Genomic DNA, 18273 nt, shown 5'->3' with positions numbered 1-18273 from the left:
AGATTTCAATACTGCTCATTCAATAAGTGATAGAGCAAGTAGGCAGAAAAGCATTGAGGATGTAGTAGGCTTGAACACCACAATCTTCTCAAGTATATTCATGGAACACTTACCAAAAAAGACTATATTCTGGGTCATAAAATAAATCTTAATAAAGAAGTAAAGGATTTAAGTCATACAAAGTATGTTCCCTGACCACAAAGCAATCAAATTGGAAATCAAGAACAAATATATCTCTGGAAAATATTCAAATATTTGGAAACTAAATAACATACATCTAAATAACCCCTGAGTCAAAGAGGTAATGAAAAGAGAAATTAGAAAGTATTTTGAACCGAATGAAAATGAAAACATATCACAATTTGTGGAATGCTTCTACAGTAGTACTTACATGGAAATTTATAGTGCCCAATGTCTGTATTAAAAAAGAAAGGTCTCTGGGGCCAGCCTGGTGGCCTAGTGGTTAAGTTCTGCACGCTCTGCTTCCGTAGCCGGGGTTCATTTCCCAGGAGCGGACCTACACCACTCGTCGGTGGCCATGCTGTGGCAGCAAGCCACATACAAAAAAAATAGAGGAAGACAGGCACAGGTGTTAGTTCAGGGTGAATCTTCCTCTAGCAAAAGAAGAAGATTGGTGACAGATGTTAGCTTAGAACGAATCTTTCTCAGCAAAAAAAAAAAAAGAAAGGTCTCAAATCAATGACCTTGGCTTTCACCTTAAGAAACTAGAGAAAGAAAAGCAAAGTAAGCAGAAAAAGGAAATAATAAACATCAAACATGAAATCAATGTGACACAAAAGAGAAAAACAATAGAGAAAAATCAATGAAACCAAATGCTTTCAGGAGATCAATAAAAGTGATAAACCTCTAGCCAACCCAATAAGGAATAAAAGAAGGCAAAAATTACCAATATCAGAATAGACTAATGTGACATTACGACAGATTCTACAGATAGTAAAAGAATAAGAGAGTAATATTATGAACTTTATGTAAGTAAATTTGACAACTCAGATGAAGTGGGTAAATTCCTTGAAAGACAGAAATTACCAAGGCTCAGTCAAGAAAGAACAGATAAGCTAAATAGCCCTATATCTGTAAAAGAAACTGAAGTCCTAGTTAAATACCTTCCCACAAAGAAAATTCCAGGCCCAAATGGCTACACTGGTGAATTCTACCAAACATTTTAGAAAGCAATGATACCAATTTTACACAAACTCTTCCAAAACAATGAAGAGAGGAAATATGTCCCAACTCATTTTATAAGGCTGGCATTACCCTAAAACCACACAAGGATATTAAAAGAAAGAAAACTGTGTCGTGAACATGGAGGTAAAAATTCTAAACAAAACATTAACAAATCAAATTCAACTATCCATTAAAAGGATAACTGGTCATGACCAAATGGGGGTGTATCCCAGGAATGCAGGGTTGGTTTAACATTCAAAAATCAGTTAATGTTGGGCCGGCCCTGTGGCTTAGTGGTTAAGTGCACACGCTCCGCTCCTGGAGGCCCAGGTTCGGATCCCAGGCACGCACCGATGCACCATTTCTCTGGCCATGCTGAGGCCACGTCCCACATACAGCAACTAGAAGGATGTGCAACTATGACATACAACTATCTGCTGGGGCTTTGGGGAAGAAAAAAAATTAAAAAAAAAATCAGTTAATGTTATTCACCATATTAACAAACTAAGAAAGAAAAACCATATGGTCACAGCAGTAGATTAAAAAACGGCACATGACAAAATTCAACATCTGTTCCTGCTAAAAACTTTCAGCAAACGGGGAATACAAGGGAACTTCTTCACTATGATAAAGAAGATCTATGACAAGATCTACAGCTAACATCCTACGTAATGGTGATCCATAAGATCAAGAACAAGACACGAATGACTTGTTTTACTCCTTCTATTCAGCACCATACTAGAGGTTCTAGCCAGTGTAATCAGGCAAGATAAAGAAACAAAAGGCATCCAGAAAGGAAAGGAAGAAGTAAAACTGTATTGATTACCAGACAACATGATGACATAATAGGAGTCAGCAAACTCCAACCTCTGGGCCAGGTTGCTTGTTTTGGTAAATAAAGTTTTACCTAAATACAGCCATGTCCATTAATTTATGTACTGTCTATGGCTACTATCATGGTAAATGGCAGAGCTGATTATTTGTGACAGAGAATGTATTGGCCACAAGTCTTAAATATTTACTATCTTTAGTAAGATAGTAGTTTAAGAAAGAAAAAGTTTGACAACCTTTGGTTGTGTAGAACATCTGATGGAATCTACAAAAATTATACTGGAACTAATAAATGAGTTTAGCAATGTTGGAAGATACAGAATCAATAAACAAAAATCAGCTGTATTCCTATATATTAGCAATGAATAATCAGAAATTAAAATTTAAAATATATTATTTATAACTGCATTGAAAGGTAAGAAATACAGGTAATTTCATAAAAGATGGAAAGGACTGTACACTAAAAACTACAAAATATTACTGAGAAAATTAAAGACCTATATAAATGGAGAGAGATACTCTCTTCAGGGGTTGAAAATTCAGTATATTTAAGAAGTCAATTCTCCCTAAATTAATTGGTAGATTCAACATAATCCAAATGGAATTTTCCGAAGACCAGCATACTTTTTTTTTTAAGAAATTGACAAGCTTATTCCGCAATTCATGTGGAAATACAAAGGACGTATAATAGAAAAATAGCCCTGAAAAAGAAAATTGAAAATTGGAGGACTAACACTAATAAATTGATAAACTGACTATGCTGAAGGTCAAGTTACACAGGACGGACACACTGAGGATGGAAAGACAATGGCAACCAGAGGTTAGATGGAGTTTTAACATAAATGATCAGATAGTTCCTTGTAAAACATGGCTCAAATAACAGTTTCAATAACCAGAAGGCATAACAAAGGTTCAGATAGATATATGGGTGCATCTAGAGAGCACACATCCCTCAGAAACATACACGCGCAAGTCAGTCAGTCAAGGAACAAATAATCCTATAGCAGTCTACTATGAGAGCTGCACCCCCATCTTAACTGCTGAAATATAGAATGTTAAAGTAGAGTCTTAGGCAAAGACAAACTATTAGATCAAATGAAAATAGGAATAACTTCTATAATAAAATCAACAAAAATTTAATACTATAGTAAATTTTATTTTAAAAATGCTCTCTACCCCCCAAAAAATTGTCAGAAGCTTCTTTTAACAGCGTTATTGAGACAGAATTCACATATCACAGAATTTAAAGTGGATAATTCAGTGGTTTTTAACATATTCCAAGTTGTACAACTATCACCACAATCTAATTTTAGACTATTTTCATCCCCCCAAAAAGAAACCCCATATCCACTGGCAGTCACTCCCCATTCTTCCCAGACTCCGGCAATGACTAATCTACTTTCTGTCACTATGGTTTGCTTATTCTCAACATTCCATATAAATGGAGTAACATAATATGTGATGTTCTGTGATAGACTTCTTTCTTTTAGCATAATGTTTTTAACGTTCATCCGTGTTCTAGCGTGTATCAGAACTTCACAAAAATTTTCTACTACTTACTTATCTAATGCCTCTGGGAAGTTTGTGGCTCCTATGATGATAACTCCTTCACTGAGTTTAAAAAAAATTTAAAATTAAAACAGGACACATACAGAAATGCTCTACACAAAACTGTTTATCATTAAACTTAATAACAGCAAAGAGAAGGGATTGATCTTTTTTATGCCCCAAATAATAAGACATCTCTAATTGTTTTTGAAAAGGAATGAATGTTCGGCCAGTGCACTTCAATAAAAGTGCTAATAATAAATCCCCAAATCATCTGTGATTATAGACCTTCACAATATTTGTTCTACTTAGGAAGAGATGACTTGCCACAGAAAGCTTGGTTACCCAACTAATTTTTGAAAAATATTTTTCAAGTTTACCAGTTCAAATTATTTGCTCCTAGACTTCCTATTTGATTCCAGAATGTCTTGTATGACTTTAAGAAGTCTTTTTACTCCTTTCAAAGCAACCCCACCTCTTGCTTTTTATATTATGAAAATCGATATAAGCTTTTTAATCTCCCACAACGCTTAAAGCTAGTCACAGATTAGGTGGGAACCAGCGTACTCTCCCCTTTACATCTCCAAATAGGCCATTAGTTTCAGCAGGAATCATTACTTTCCTGTCATAAGTATGACACAATAAATGACAAAAGATGTAAATATCACCAATTAAGAGAAGCTGATACATCTATATCCCATTACTAATGGAAACAATACAATACTGAGAAAAGCTTGTCTTGACTTCTTGCACGAGGGACTATTCTACTGCCTTTAAATATGACATTTTTCGCATCTCTAGAATGTTACCAAAAATATTACCATATTCCACACAGAGGAATTCTCAATTACCCATCCATTTCCGCAAGAAGTTGATTTATAGTCTGCCTTGACTATGGATGCATTGGAGATGCACTTCACTTGCCACTAACAGAATCTGATTCATCAATAAATATAACACAAGGAGCATGTGCTTTTAATTCCCCTATGAAAACAGAAAAGATTCAAACAAGTTTAATGAAATCAACACTTTTTTAACAAAACCATAAATATTAAAAACCTATAACATTGTCAAAAGCCAATATTCTTTTAGGAGAAAATACACAAAAGTTCTTTTTTTTTTTTTTTTTTACTTATTTAAGAACAGTAGCTTCAAAAGAAAAAAAACTATACCATACAGAACGATATAAAATTTAAAAAAATGAGTATTCATTCTTCCTAGCTGTACAAATATCAGACAGTCAGATTTGAGGCCAATTACTCTTTAATTACATACTGTAAAACTGATGAATAAAATGAAAAAAAGCTTTTTAGCAGCCCCCAAAGCTCATCTATCACTTCTGCTAGCTCTTCTGACTATTTGGGGAAAAAAACGACAGTTTGTTTTAGCTCACACCTTAAGTTACCCGAAACCAGAACCCCACAGTGGCTATTTCAGCTGCCTATCAATCGTATTCACGAGGCAAAGAAAGGGCAAGAAATCCTCTTTCCCTAAAATTTCATATTGCATGAAAGATATACTAAAACACACAGAAAAGATTTCTTACGCGGCTGGCTCCCACACCCACAAACGTCTCAGCAAATCCCGATCCAGAAGCATAATAAGAAGGAACATCGGCTTCTCCGGCCACAGCTCCACCAAGAGGTGTCCTTCCTGTCCCCGGTGGTCCAACCAAAAGAATTCCTCAAAGAAAAAGTAAAGAAGAATGATTCAAAATGCAAAAACAAAAACAAAAACCCTGATATGAACCTCTAAAACAAATAATTATTAATTTATGTAGTTCTGAGTTTGAAGACACGTCAATGACCGATACTGTGAAACACAGCATAACGTATTCGTCTCCATTAATGATTCCCTTCAGGATCCTCTCCATAACTGATTTTCCTGTATCATTTAGTTTGCACATCAGCCACAGACAAGACAGAAAATTGAGGAAAAGGATGATAAACATTTATCACTAAACAAGTAAGATAAAATTCACATAAAAACAAATTAAAAGACAACCAAATGTAACGCACAAACCTTGACTTGATGCTTTTCTATTAAAAAAAATTTTTTTTTTAATTCTAGGGACATTGGGTGAAAAGTTGAAAAAAGGCCAGAAAGTATATGATATTAAGGAAATAGTGTTTAATTTAATTTGGTAGGATAAATTATTGTGTTTATTTAGGACAATATCCTTATTCTTAGGTGATGCATACCAAAGTATTTAGATGTAAAGTAATTTCTACAGCTTTCTTTCTAACTTTTCCATATGTTTGAAAAATTTCATAACAGTAAGTTTTTCATAAGTTGGAATAATAGAATTCCATGATTTACATATAAATTTTTCATTTTTCAGACATTTAAAAAGGCAACAAAACTGTATTAATGCTGCATTTTAAAATAAAACAACTCTTTTTAAGGAAAGCTGAAAATACCTTTAAGACTATCCTAGTATTGCCATGATATTGTGATTCCCAACTGGTTTAAATCATCGTTATATCAATTTCTGTAGATTCATCACTTAGGCATGACTGATTAAATCATTGGCTGTTAACAATTAAGCTCTGTCTCCAGACTCTCTCCCCTGAGTGGGACTGAAAGTTCCAACCCTCTATTCACATGGTTGCTTCCCCTGGCAACCAGCCCCCATCTTTAGGTATGCTCCAAACGTTACCTCATTAATATAACAAAAAACACCTTTATCACTCTCAGTATTTATGAAATTCCTAGAGTTTTAGGAGCTCTGTGTCAGAAACAGGCACGAAGACCAAATTATTTCTTATTACAAATCACAACGTCACAGTCTTTAAAAATCATATTGAGTAACTGTGAGGAATCAGACAAAGCCAAATTGAGGAACATTCTACAAATAGTGTATACTCTACACAACTGTTAAGATCATAAAAGATCCACCCTCCTAAAAAAAAGGCTGAGGAATTTTTTCAGATTAAAGAAAAATATTATGCGTGAACCTAGATTGGGTCCTGAACCTGGGGTGGGTGTGGGAGATGGGAGGACCTCGCTACAAAGGATGTTATTGGGACCACTGCTGATACAGTAGTCCCCCCTTATGCAAGGGGGTAAAGTTCCAAGACCCCCAGTGGATGCCTGAAACTGCGGATAGTACCAAATAACTATGTTTTTTCCTACACTAAGCACTTACCACGCCCTGTGGCTGTAACTTTTGTAGTCTGAGATGCAACAGCACAACTAGCACAAATTTCTTTTTCCTTCTTTACAATTTCACAGATAGAAGATTCATTCTTACTGTAGATCTTAGCAACCTCAACATACAATTTTTTTCTTTCCTTATTCAGGTGAGAACTTTCACCTTTTCACTTAAAGGAAGCCCTTTACATCTTCTTTTTGGCATATCTGAATTGCCAGCATCACTAGTCTTGTGCACTGGGGCCATTACTAAGTAAAATAAAGGTTACTTCAACAGGAGCACTGCAATACCACAAGAGCAGATCTGATAACCTAACTGAGACTGATACTAAGTGACTGACTAAGGGGCAGGTAGCATTTACAGTGTGGGTATGCTGGACAAAGGGATGATTCACGTTCTGGGCAGAATGGAGCGGGATGGCACAAGATTTCATCGAGCTACTCAGAGTGGTGATCAATTTAAAACTCATGAATTGTTTATTTCTGGAATTATCCATTTAATATTTTCAGACCATGGTTGACCGTGGGTAACTGAAACCAAAGGAAGCGAAACCAAGCATAACGGGGTAGTATTGTATTTGAATGTGACCGTGAATTTGACAGCAGCTTTGGATCCATGTTACATTGCCTGATTTTAATAATTGTACTGGAGTTATGTAAAGAGACTATCCTTATTCCTAGGAAATACACAATGAGGTATTTAGGGATAAAGGAGCATGATATCTACAATTTATTCTCAAATAGTTAAAAAATACATGTATATAAAGAAAGCAAATGAACAAATGGGACAAAATGTTAAAAAACTGTTGAGTCTAAGGGGCTGGCCCAGTGGCATAGCGATTAAGTTTGGCACACTCCGCTTCAGTGGTCCAGGTTTGCCGGTATGTATCCTGGGTGCCGACCTACACCTCTCACCAAGCCATGCTGTGGCAGTGACCCACATACAAAATAGAGGAAGATTGGCATGGATGTTAGCTCAGGGCCAATCTTCCTCACCAAAAAAAAAAAAATTGTTGAGTCTGAGTTAAGAGTATGGAAAGAGTTCTCTGTACTATTCTTGCAAATTAAAGTTTGAAATTATATCAAATTTTTAATTACCAAAAATAAGTTATAGAACGGTATGGTCAGAAGGAGCATTTATTTGTAAAATAGCAATTAAGAACTAAACTTTAATCAGTTAAATCTGACAAAAATTAAATTAATAATATATTTCAGTATTTTTTCATGTCAAGTCATGGTAAAGGGGAAATATCTTACCTTTTGGAAGTTTACCTCCAAGCACAGTAAATTTTTGTGAATTTTTCAAGAATTCAACAACTTCCTGTAATTCTTGTTTAGCTTATTCCACCTAAAATGACACAATTTACTAAATAATTTTAAATACTGATTAGATTATCAAGGCATCCTCTTTGAACATAGTAGATTTAATTGGAAATTAACTCTGCTTTCTCCTTGTTTCAGTGAAAGAAGTAGAGAAAATGCACAACCAAATGGTTCTCTCCTAACCCTTATTTTCAATTATGAAAAATCTTCTTACATATCTCAACAAAAGCCGTTTTTAACATCTTACATTTTCAAGAAATAGTGCTTCCTCCAGTTAACAAGGACTGTTACATTCAAAATTCTAGTTAAATGTGTCAATGGCATTTGATGTAAACAAAAAGAGTCACCTAGCCAAGTTTCAAATCCAGAACTTTTTGAACCTGGTTATAAGTTTCAAGGGCAAATTATGTGGACTTACTATATATTAACAATAAGGTGGTCTGCGTTTAAGTGATAACATTAATTTGTGATTAATTATGAGGTTGTTTTCATTATAAGGAATTACTACTAGATTATAAACAATTCAGTTTCTAGAAAATGCCAAGGGACAATCACTAAAATTAAGCTGTGGTGTACCGACATTGTTTGTAAATGGTTATGGCAAAAGATGTTTAGAAGACTTAACCCCCAAATACAAAATTTTGCAGAATTGTGATCCCTAGCCCAATCTGGCCAAGAAAGATGGCAAGTAGAACATTAGCTCAACTTTAAAAACTCTGCTATAAGATTAAGAAAGCTGTCTATCAGAAATGGTAAGCAATTTTCCTAGGTTGCTTACAACTGCAAGTCACAAATGTAAACACCTAGGGCCAAAATGAAACCAAAAAGGAATGCAGAAGGCCAGGTGTAAAGCAATAGTGGGGGTAATAAGCTGAACAGAAAAGCCATAGTCCCTTTAAGAGGGCAACAATCTCGATTTGGCTCTACAAAGGAATAGAGATCTAGTGCTCCAGACTTTAGTTTTCCAAGGAATAAAAATACCAGAAATCTTTTTGTGGGTGAAATCTTCCAATGTAAAAATGTTGGCTACCAATTTAAGTTAAAAATGTGTTTGTGTATATACTCATTTATATTTGTTTATTTTAAATTACACTGGCCAAATAATACATTTGTTAATCCAATTCAGCTCACTGGCAGTCAATTTGGAACCTCATGTTAGACAACTTTAAATAGTTCTCAGTGAGGGAAAAAAAACTCAAGTACATTGTGCAGAGTGAAAAAGAAACTACATAGGAAGGAGCGTACTAAAACTTGACACATATCTCTGGGCCAAAGGGCCTTCTGAAAATCTAAAATTAAACTTATGACTATCTTAGATTTCCAGAAAATTACCCAGGACTATTTCCAGGAAATATATAATTGTTGAAGAGTAAGCAGATTTTTTGTTAGGCTTGAAATAGTCTTTAAAGTTATTCTGATTAAATTATTAAAAATTTACTAAAATGTTTATAAAGTTAATGGTTAAAAGCAAAGCTTTGTCCACTCCTAGGCCCAAGAGAAATGTGTACATATGCTCACTAAGAGACCTGTTCAAGAACATTCACAGCAGCACTATTTGAAACTAGAAATGACCAAATGTCCACCTAATGTAGAATAAATATACAGCATTGTGGTATTTGTAGAATAGAATATTATGCAATGAGGATGAATGAACTACAACTCCATATAACAACATGGACGGATCTCACCAATATCATGTTGGGTGATAGCAGCCATACTTTCTATGTGTATTACGTTTATATAAAATTCAAACACAGGCCAAACTAATATATGGTGCTAGACAGGACAATGATTATCCTTGGTGTGGGAAGAGATAGTAACTCAAAAGGCACTAGGCAGGTTCTGGTAAAGAATCATTTTCTAAAAATCTGGGTAACTAACCACTACTAGAAGTTGAAATAACATTTTCACTCTCTCTTAACATAATCCTTGGAACTTTAGCAAAATTTTAATTATTTTCTCAAAACAAGTAAAACTTGAATTTGTAGTGTCTGAAGGAACTTATCTTGTAATCCACAAAGCAATGTGAATATAATAAGCCCTCTGACAATGCAGATGGTATGCAATCCTAACAGATTAAAACTTTTCTACTTCCATGCAAAAAACAACCTCAAAGTGACCCAATCTGAGAAGTCTTCACTTAGGAATTGAAAGCCTAGACCCTAGAACTATAAACATGAATGTTTTCTTTGTCTAAGTCTTAGGTAGACTATGAAAAAGAAATGAATATTTAAAAGAGTAAAAAACAATAAGTCAGATAAATAAAAAGAGTCTTTACCAGATAAAAATGGGTTTTTTATGAGTCCATAAATGCCAAATAGCAGTAGAACAAAGAGAATTAGACAAGTTCATCTTAGAGAATCTGGAGGAGAACGTAAAAGCCTTAGATCAAATGACATTAATGAGAAATGACAGCTCAATGAAATGCAAACATGAGGTTAAACTGATGATAATCACCTTTCATCACATGCAATCTTGGAACCAGGCATTCTTTTGCATAATCGCCATGATTTCCTTTCAGCACCCTGTTGCCAAGAACTTCATGAAGTCACTCACGCTTCTGTCCTTAACTTTGGTTTCTCACCTGATAAAGTGCGAGTGCCAGCACATATTTCCATTTCCACACAGCTTAAGTTACAAATATAGTGGAATATAACCAACAGAAAGTTGGATAATTGTTAGAAAAGTTATTTATAATCACTTGAAGGTACGACTAGGACTTCCTTTCAAATATTCTCCTCAAACATGGATGGTGTCAAATCAACACACCATTGTTTTTTTGTGTTAGTGCTTAAGCTTTCAGAAAACCCTCCGTAAAACCAGTTTTAAATGCATCTTGGTGAGCTTCAGGTATGTTTCTGGTTTTCAGGAGTTTGTCTAAACTCTCCTCTGTCCCACAAAAGAAATCCCTAAATATACAAACAACACATCAGTATTGGTTGACTATATAGACAATAACACTCCCAAGAAATATTGTGACCACTCACAAAAAAATTCATTAAAATTCTAGAATTTTCCATTTTCATTGTCAATATGAAGAATTAGATTATACCTCAACAATAAATCACTTAATCAATGGTTAGGAAACTAAAACTGGACCTTATACCTGCTTCAATCATTTAACATAAGGAAACTCTCTGAAAGAACACCATACTGAAAACAGTTAATAGGTCACATATTGACTTAGGGTTCTAATGGCTTGATGTTCACACTCCTTTATCTCTACTAGAGGAAAAAACCTCATTAATATATTATATGTCTACTGAGCACATTGCATATACGTGGCCCTGTGTAAGTTCTGAAGATATAGATAAATAACCAATGAGATACATAACTAACTAAGTTTTTGAAATCATTTTCATGTTATGTTAGAAGTACATAGCTCTGGTGGTAAAATAAATGCTTCCTAAGGAAGTCAGGAAAGGCTTTAAAGAGAATGGGATACCTAAACCACAGGGAACAAACAGCACGAACAATTTGACAGAGGTGTGAAACAGCAGCCTTTAGTGCTCAAGAACTGCAAGCATTCTTGTGTGACAGGATTTTAAAATGTCAAAAGGAGGAGGGTAGGGGTACAGAGGGGGCAGTGCATTGAAAGATGAGGACAGAAAAATGGTAGGCAGGAGTCAAATGATGAAATGCCCTGTGTACCACAGCAGGAGTCTGACAGCAAAGCAGAGGAATATAATTATTGCATTAATACATTTTAGACAGACTGGTTGGTGGGTGGCAGTCTGGAGGCTGGAGTGAAGGTAGCAAAACTAAAGGCAAGGAGACTAAATGAATGTTTATTAGACTAATCCAGGCAAGAACGGTTATAGTCTACCTATGCAGTGGAACTGGGAATGATAAGGAGAGAGACTTAGAAAATATTTAAGAGGGTGGATAACAGGAGTTCCATGATTAATGGATGTGGGAGGTGAGAGAAGATGGAAAAATCAAAGTTGATCACCAGGTTTCTAGCTTAGGTGGATGCTACTTATACACAGAGAACACATATACAGGTGTAGCTTGGTAGGAAAAAAAATCAGAGGGGATGCCTAATAGGCAAGTGGAGAGAAAAGTTTGGCACCCAGAGGAGTTTTAAATGTAATGATCAGACAGGTTATTCACCCTTTATCATAAGCGGAAAGATGGGAGAAAACCAATCAGCCAACAAAAGAAATCAGGCATTGAAGATTCTTGTTTTAATAACGTGAAAATTGCTGCTTTTTTGAACACAAAAAAAGTGGAATTACCCTGACGAATGATGGTGCTATATGCTGTGTTCCTGCTAATCTTTCAGAGGTGGACTGTAGACATTGTGTCCTTAATTTCAAAGTTTTAAAACCCCAAGACTGTATGAAAACTGAATAAAACAGTATCACATTTATTTCTCATTGTAAATTTTTACAAGAAAAGAAAAAAGCCTAAGATTTAAAACTCTGCCACCATGCTTGTACATCCTAGTTTACTATCTTGTTTTTTAACACAGTTCTTTGCCTGACACTTTAACATGCTTGTCATTAAAGTCACTAAAATGGATTGAATCTATACAAATAACTTTATATTTTCTTGGTAATTTTAAAATGTTAAAACACCATAGACGAGTATCAAATAAAAGTCAGTGTCTCCTAATTCCTCAAACCCCAACCCCACTCCCCAGAAGTAACCACTGTCAACAATTCCACGACTACACGTCTATGTATTTAAACACATGCTCTTTCTATAAAAATAGTATATAACTTTTTGCTGTTGTCTTCCTTCGCTTAACAACATATCATGGACATTTTTCAGAACAGGTCAGATAGGGCATTCAGTTTAATGGCTATTTATAGTTTTCCAGTTTATCAAAGTACAGCAATTTATTCAACCACTTCCCTACTATGGATATTAGTTGTTTCCTGTTTTTTTATTGCTAAAAATAATACTACAGTAAACATTCTTGTACATGTTATCTTTCAGCACATGTATACTAAATTCCTAAAAGTGAAACTGTGAGGTTTAAATTGTTTAACACTAAGAAATTACCCTCTAAAAGTCTGTTATCAGTTTATACGCCCACCAGTGAAAGTAAGTTTCCTTTTCTCCATACCCTTGCCAACACTGGATAATACAAATCTTTTTAATTTGTACAAATGTGATGGACAAAATGGAACCTTGTTTGTTTGTTTTTTTTTGGTGAGGAAGATTCGCTCTGAGCTAACATCTGTTGACAATCTTCCTCTTTTTATGCTTGAGGAAGACTAAACATCTGTGCCAATATTCCTCTATTTTGTATGTGGGTCGCCACCACAACATGGCTTGACAAATGGTACATGTCTGTGCCTGGGATCTGAACCCACGAACCCAGGCCGCTGAAGTGGAGCATGCCAGACTTAACCACTACACCACGGGGCCGGCCCTGGAACCTTGTTTTAATATGCATTTCAGATTAGAAGTGAGGGAAAATTTTGAAAAACTTTTTTATTTTTATTGACTACTTTTATTTCTTTAGTGAATTGACTACTAATGACCTTTGCCCATTTTCCCATTTTCATTTGCAGGAGAATATGGATGTTGTACATACTAACCTTTCGTTATGCATATTTCAAACATTTATTTTAATGTGTCTGTTTTTAAATTATGCGATACAGTAATTTACAAGGTTAATGTAGCCCTATCTTTTAGTGTTTTCTGCATTGTGTTTTGATTAGAGTCTCATCTCCAAACGAAGATTTTAAAGGTAGTCTACTCACTTCATCTAATACTTTTAACTTTTTGTTTTCAGACCTTTACCTATTTGGAACTTTTTTTTAAGATATAAGAAAAGAATCTGATTCCCTTTTTTTACACCCAAGTTTAAAATCAAATTCTCGATTTCCATAATAAGTCTTTAGGGTTTTGATTAGAGTTGCATTGAATTAATAAATTTGGGTGTAAATTGACACTGTTATAATATTGAGTCCTTCCAAAGAGGATTATGGTACTCCCTCGTATTAGTTTATTCAGGTCTTCTTTTATTTCCTTCAGTAAAATTTCGTGCATACACACACACATATGTATTTGTGCCGTGCTGCAGATTTCTTGTCAGGGTAAAAGATTTAAAAAAATTTCTTCAAAAACCTTGTCAGGGTTTTGAAGAAATTGTAAATAAAACCTGTTGCTACAATATAAGAAAGCTATGATGTTTATGCATTTATCTCATATGGTACCAATGGAATGAACTCGTACTACTTAAGCAGCCTTTCAGTTGATTTTCTTGAATTTCCTAGTAAACAATCTTATCACCTACTAATTATAATTTTCCCTCTTCCATTAATTTATATGTAAGTCCATTTTTTGTAACCACATTGTTCAGAACCTCCAAATTACTGCTAAACAAAAACAGGATATTAGACATCTTGTTTCTCATATTAATGAGATCATGATATTTTTAAGAAATCAACTTTCCTTCTATTCTGGCTAAGAGTTTTTTAGGAAGCATAGCAATGAAAATATATCACATGCCTTTTTATCATACACTGAAATGATATTGTTTTTCTTCTCTAATCAATTAACATGATAAATTAATATACTTCTTAATGTTAAATCACTCCTATATTCCTTAATCATATTTTTTAGCACACTTCTATACTTGCTTTTTTAGATTTTATTTAGGATTTTTGTATCTATATTACTTAGTGAAATTGATGTAATTTTTTTTGCATTAATATTTTAGTATCAGTAATCTCACGGAATAAACAGAAGCCTATTCTATCCTTTTCTTTATTAAAAAAGCTTTAAATAACAGGAAACTTCTGATCTTGGAAAACAGAAAGCCATAAAACCATCTGAGCCTAGTGCCTCTGGGGCTAAAGGATTATATTTGAAAAATATTATCTTTCAAATTTTATATTTATTGTCTTACCTCTTCTTGGGTCAATTTTGCTAATTTATAGCGTGGATCATCCTTTCAACAAATTTTTATTTACAAAATAAAATTATACACACCATCTTGTAATTTTAAAATCTTCATTATCTGTAGCAGTTCCCACTTTTCACTTCTCACATTGTTTGTATTTTCTCATTGTTTCCTAATCAGACTTGTTAGGTTGTTCTATTTTAGGTTTTTTTCAAATTAAACTTGTTCTTGGTTTAACAGTAAAACTGTTTCTTGCTCTTACATTCATTTAATGTCTGTTTTATCCATATTAATTTCTCCCATTCTTTAAAAAAAATTCTCAAAGTGAATGTCTAATCAATTTATTTCCCATCTTTCTTATTTTCTAATAAATTTTACAATGCCCTAGGGATCACTCTGTCCTCAACCCAAAGATTTTGATATGCAGATTTCATTGTGATTCATGACTCTCTGTAATTTCAGTTTCGATCTCTCTTCAGCCACACGACACTTAGAAATGTATCTCAAATTTCCATGTATTTAGGTATTTTTAAGCTATCCTTTCTGTTAATGTGATTTTAGTTTTATTGTGTGATCAGAGAACCTAACCTCTTAGTTATTACATTTTGAAAATTTATTAAGATATTCTTCATTCTCTAATACATGCTCAGTTTTTATAAGTCTTCTATGAATATTTAAAAATATAGCATCCTTCTTAAGTATTCTTCTGTCTTCTGCATTAACCATTTCTTCAGAGGATTACTGATTTCTCATCTCGGTGCTTCTCTTTCACACTACAAGTTTTTCTCAAAAATGTGGAGATTATTGCTAATCTATTTGTATTCATAAAGAAGAATACAGTGATCAGTACTAACTGTAGATGGGTTTCCCCTAAACTACCAAGGTGGTAAATGTATTTAGACTACAAAACACGGACTTAACGGTGAATGAGCAGGATAGCTTCAGTGTATGACTCAAGTCCAAAGTAAGCTGGGGTACTGTCTTGTTTCTTTCTTTGTCATCAGTGCTCAAACCAGGAATCTTCAAAGACAGACCCCTCTCCACACACACCTTACTACAAAGGTGTTTGTTGCCAATTGTAGCCTAACAGTTACAAGCCATAACTGTTCTGCAGTTGGCCCACTTTTGGCAATTTTTCAACTGTTTACTACATCAACCATCCAAGAGCCCACGATTATTGACTCAGGATTTGGGGTTTTTCTGTCGTTCTACTGGAAACAGCAGTACACATCTCCTTCATGTCACTCTACTGTGAATCCCAAGAAGGGAGGTGACATCTTTCTTCTTCATTTATAATATCACTATCACCTGACACCAGTCACTAGTGCCTGGTATTAAATAAATATGAATGAATTCATATTTGATTTTGCTATCAATTTGATGTCACCTACTTCATAACTTATAGACAGTCCTCAAATTTCTGGTCCATTGATGAAGACTCTCTGCTGTTGCCCTACCTTCTCTATCATTTTTATATTTTTTCTGTCATTACAATGAGATTTTGAAAATGAGAGGAAGTAAACAAATGTGCTTAGTTAATTATTTCCAAGCAGGTGTAGAAAAGTTCCCTAGAGTTTGATTTACTGCAGCACTCATCACTCACATTCAAAATTTAGCTCCTATTTTATATTTTCAAGATTAAAAATTACACACACATACCCAAACTAATTGATTTTAAATATTCTATAATTTCTACTATGAGCTAAAAATGAATGTTTATAATCATTAATATCAGTAAGAAAGACAAATCAGAATACATTAAATAAATCTATTATTTTTTTCAAAATAAACATAGTTTTTGCTTCTTACCTGGCCAATACTGAAGATCTGAACAAAATGCTTTTAAGAGTTCCTGAATGTTGTCTGTACAAGCAAGAGGAATGTAAAGTACTAAATATATCTAAGTAACCTGGAGGGAAATTGAAAAAAGTAAATTTTCTCATGGCCAAACCAAAGGGGGAAAAAAGTCACATTAAATATAATAATTTTACCAAATATTAAAAAGCCAAAATACAAGTTTTGTCTTTTATTTGTCCATATATGACTCTGCTTTTATAAATATCTAAAAGCACTGCTAATCTAATTACAATTCTTTACTATCACTTGTTTATTGGATTATCTCTTTTATCTGATATAGGAATATAGCTGCCAATGAAATGAAATTCTAAACAAGAGATAAAAGATATATTTTTTTAGCTAAGTTACTTATCGTTAAGAGCATAAAGAGATAAAGAACTGCTATTTCCTAGAGAAAATTTCAAAAACTCTAATGTACAATGTGATAAAACACTGCAAACCAGAGGTCCTGTGATCTTTCTCTCTTAAAGCTTCCATAGTCATTGGGTAAGAAGAAAGTGCCTTCCACAGCTGTGAGCCATGAAAACTCTGGTGATCTCTCCTAACTCCTACTCTTTTTGGTGAATGTGTGAGGAAGATTAGCCCTGAGCTAACACCCCATGCCAATCCTCCTCTTTTTTGCTGGGGAAGATTGGCCCTGGCCTAACATCTGTGCCCATCTTCTTCTACTTTTATTTAATATGGGATGCTGCCACAGCATGACTTGACAAGTGGTGCATAGGTTTCTCGCCCGGAATCCGAACCTGTGAACCTGGGGCCGCCAAAGCGGAGTGCGAACTTAATCACTATGCCACCAGGCCAGCCCCCTAACTCCTACTCTTAACTAATGGGCCCCATCCTACTTTACATCCATGTTCCCAGGGAAAAGGTAGGCAGCAACAAGAGAAAGTGGTTCTCATCTATCCCTGTATTCCAGTAAGGATTCAGGGATTTTTCCTTACAGTCAAGTCAAGAAACCCCTTCCTAATACTCCGCCTGCCTAAGCCAAGAAATCAGCCGGCAGTAAGAGGAACAACCTTAAAAGGAAACGTAAATATGCAGACTAGAAGAGCAATAGTAATAATAGTAATACTATAATAACAATGATAGTAACAAAAATTTTACTCTCCTGAACACTTACTATTATTATTATTATTGCTATTACTATTATTATTATTATCAACACTTAGATTATTTCATTTGATCCTCCAAAGTGAGATGAGGAGTTATCCCTCACACTACCTATGATAAAACAGCGATTTAGAGAAATAATACCATAGTCATTAGTGGCAGGATTGAGTTTGATCCTAGTCTACTCCTCACTCTTAACCACTAAGCTTCAGGGTTCCTCTCAGGAAGGAAGTAGTATAGCTATACAAAATAATAAAATAGAAGCAGATTTTTAGTCCAAGTCCCCAAGCTCAAAAACTTTTCATTTTTTCTCACTCCTGAATCTTTATTTATGCTACAGCTCTTATATGAAATAAAGGCAAAAGAAGAATGAAGAATTAGTAAGTGAATTAAGTTTATACAAA

This window comes from Ceratotherium simum, chromosome 32 (genome assembly GCF_057802395.1).
Source record: "Ceratotherium simum simum isolate JZ-2026a chromosome 32, ASM5780239v1, whole genome shotgun sequence".
NCBI lineage: Eukaryota > Metazoa > Chordata > Mammalia > Perissodactyla > Rhinocerotidae > Ceratotherium > Ceratotherium simum.
This window is presented reverse-complemented; position numbering follows the sequence as displayed.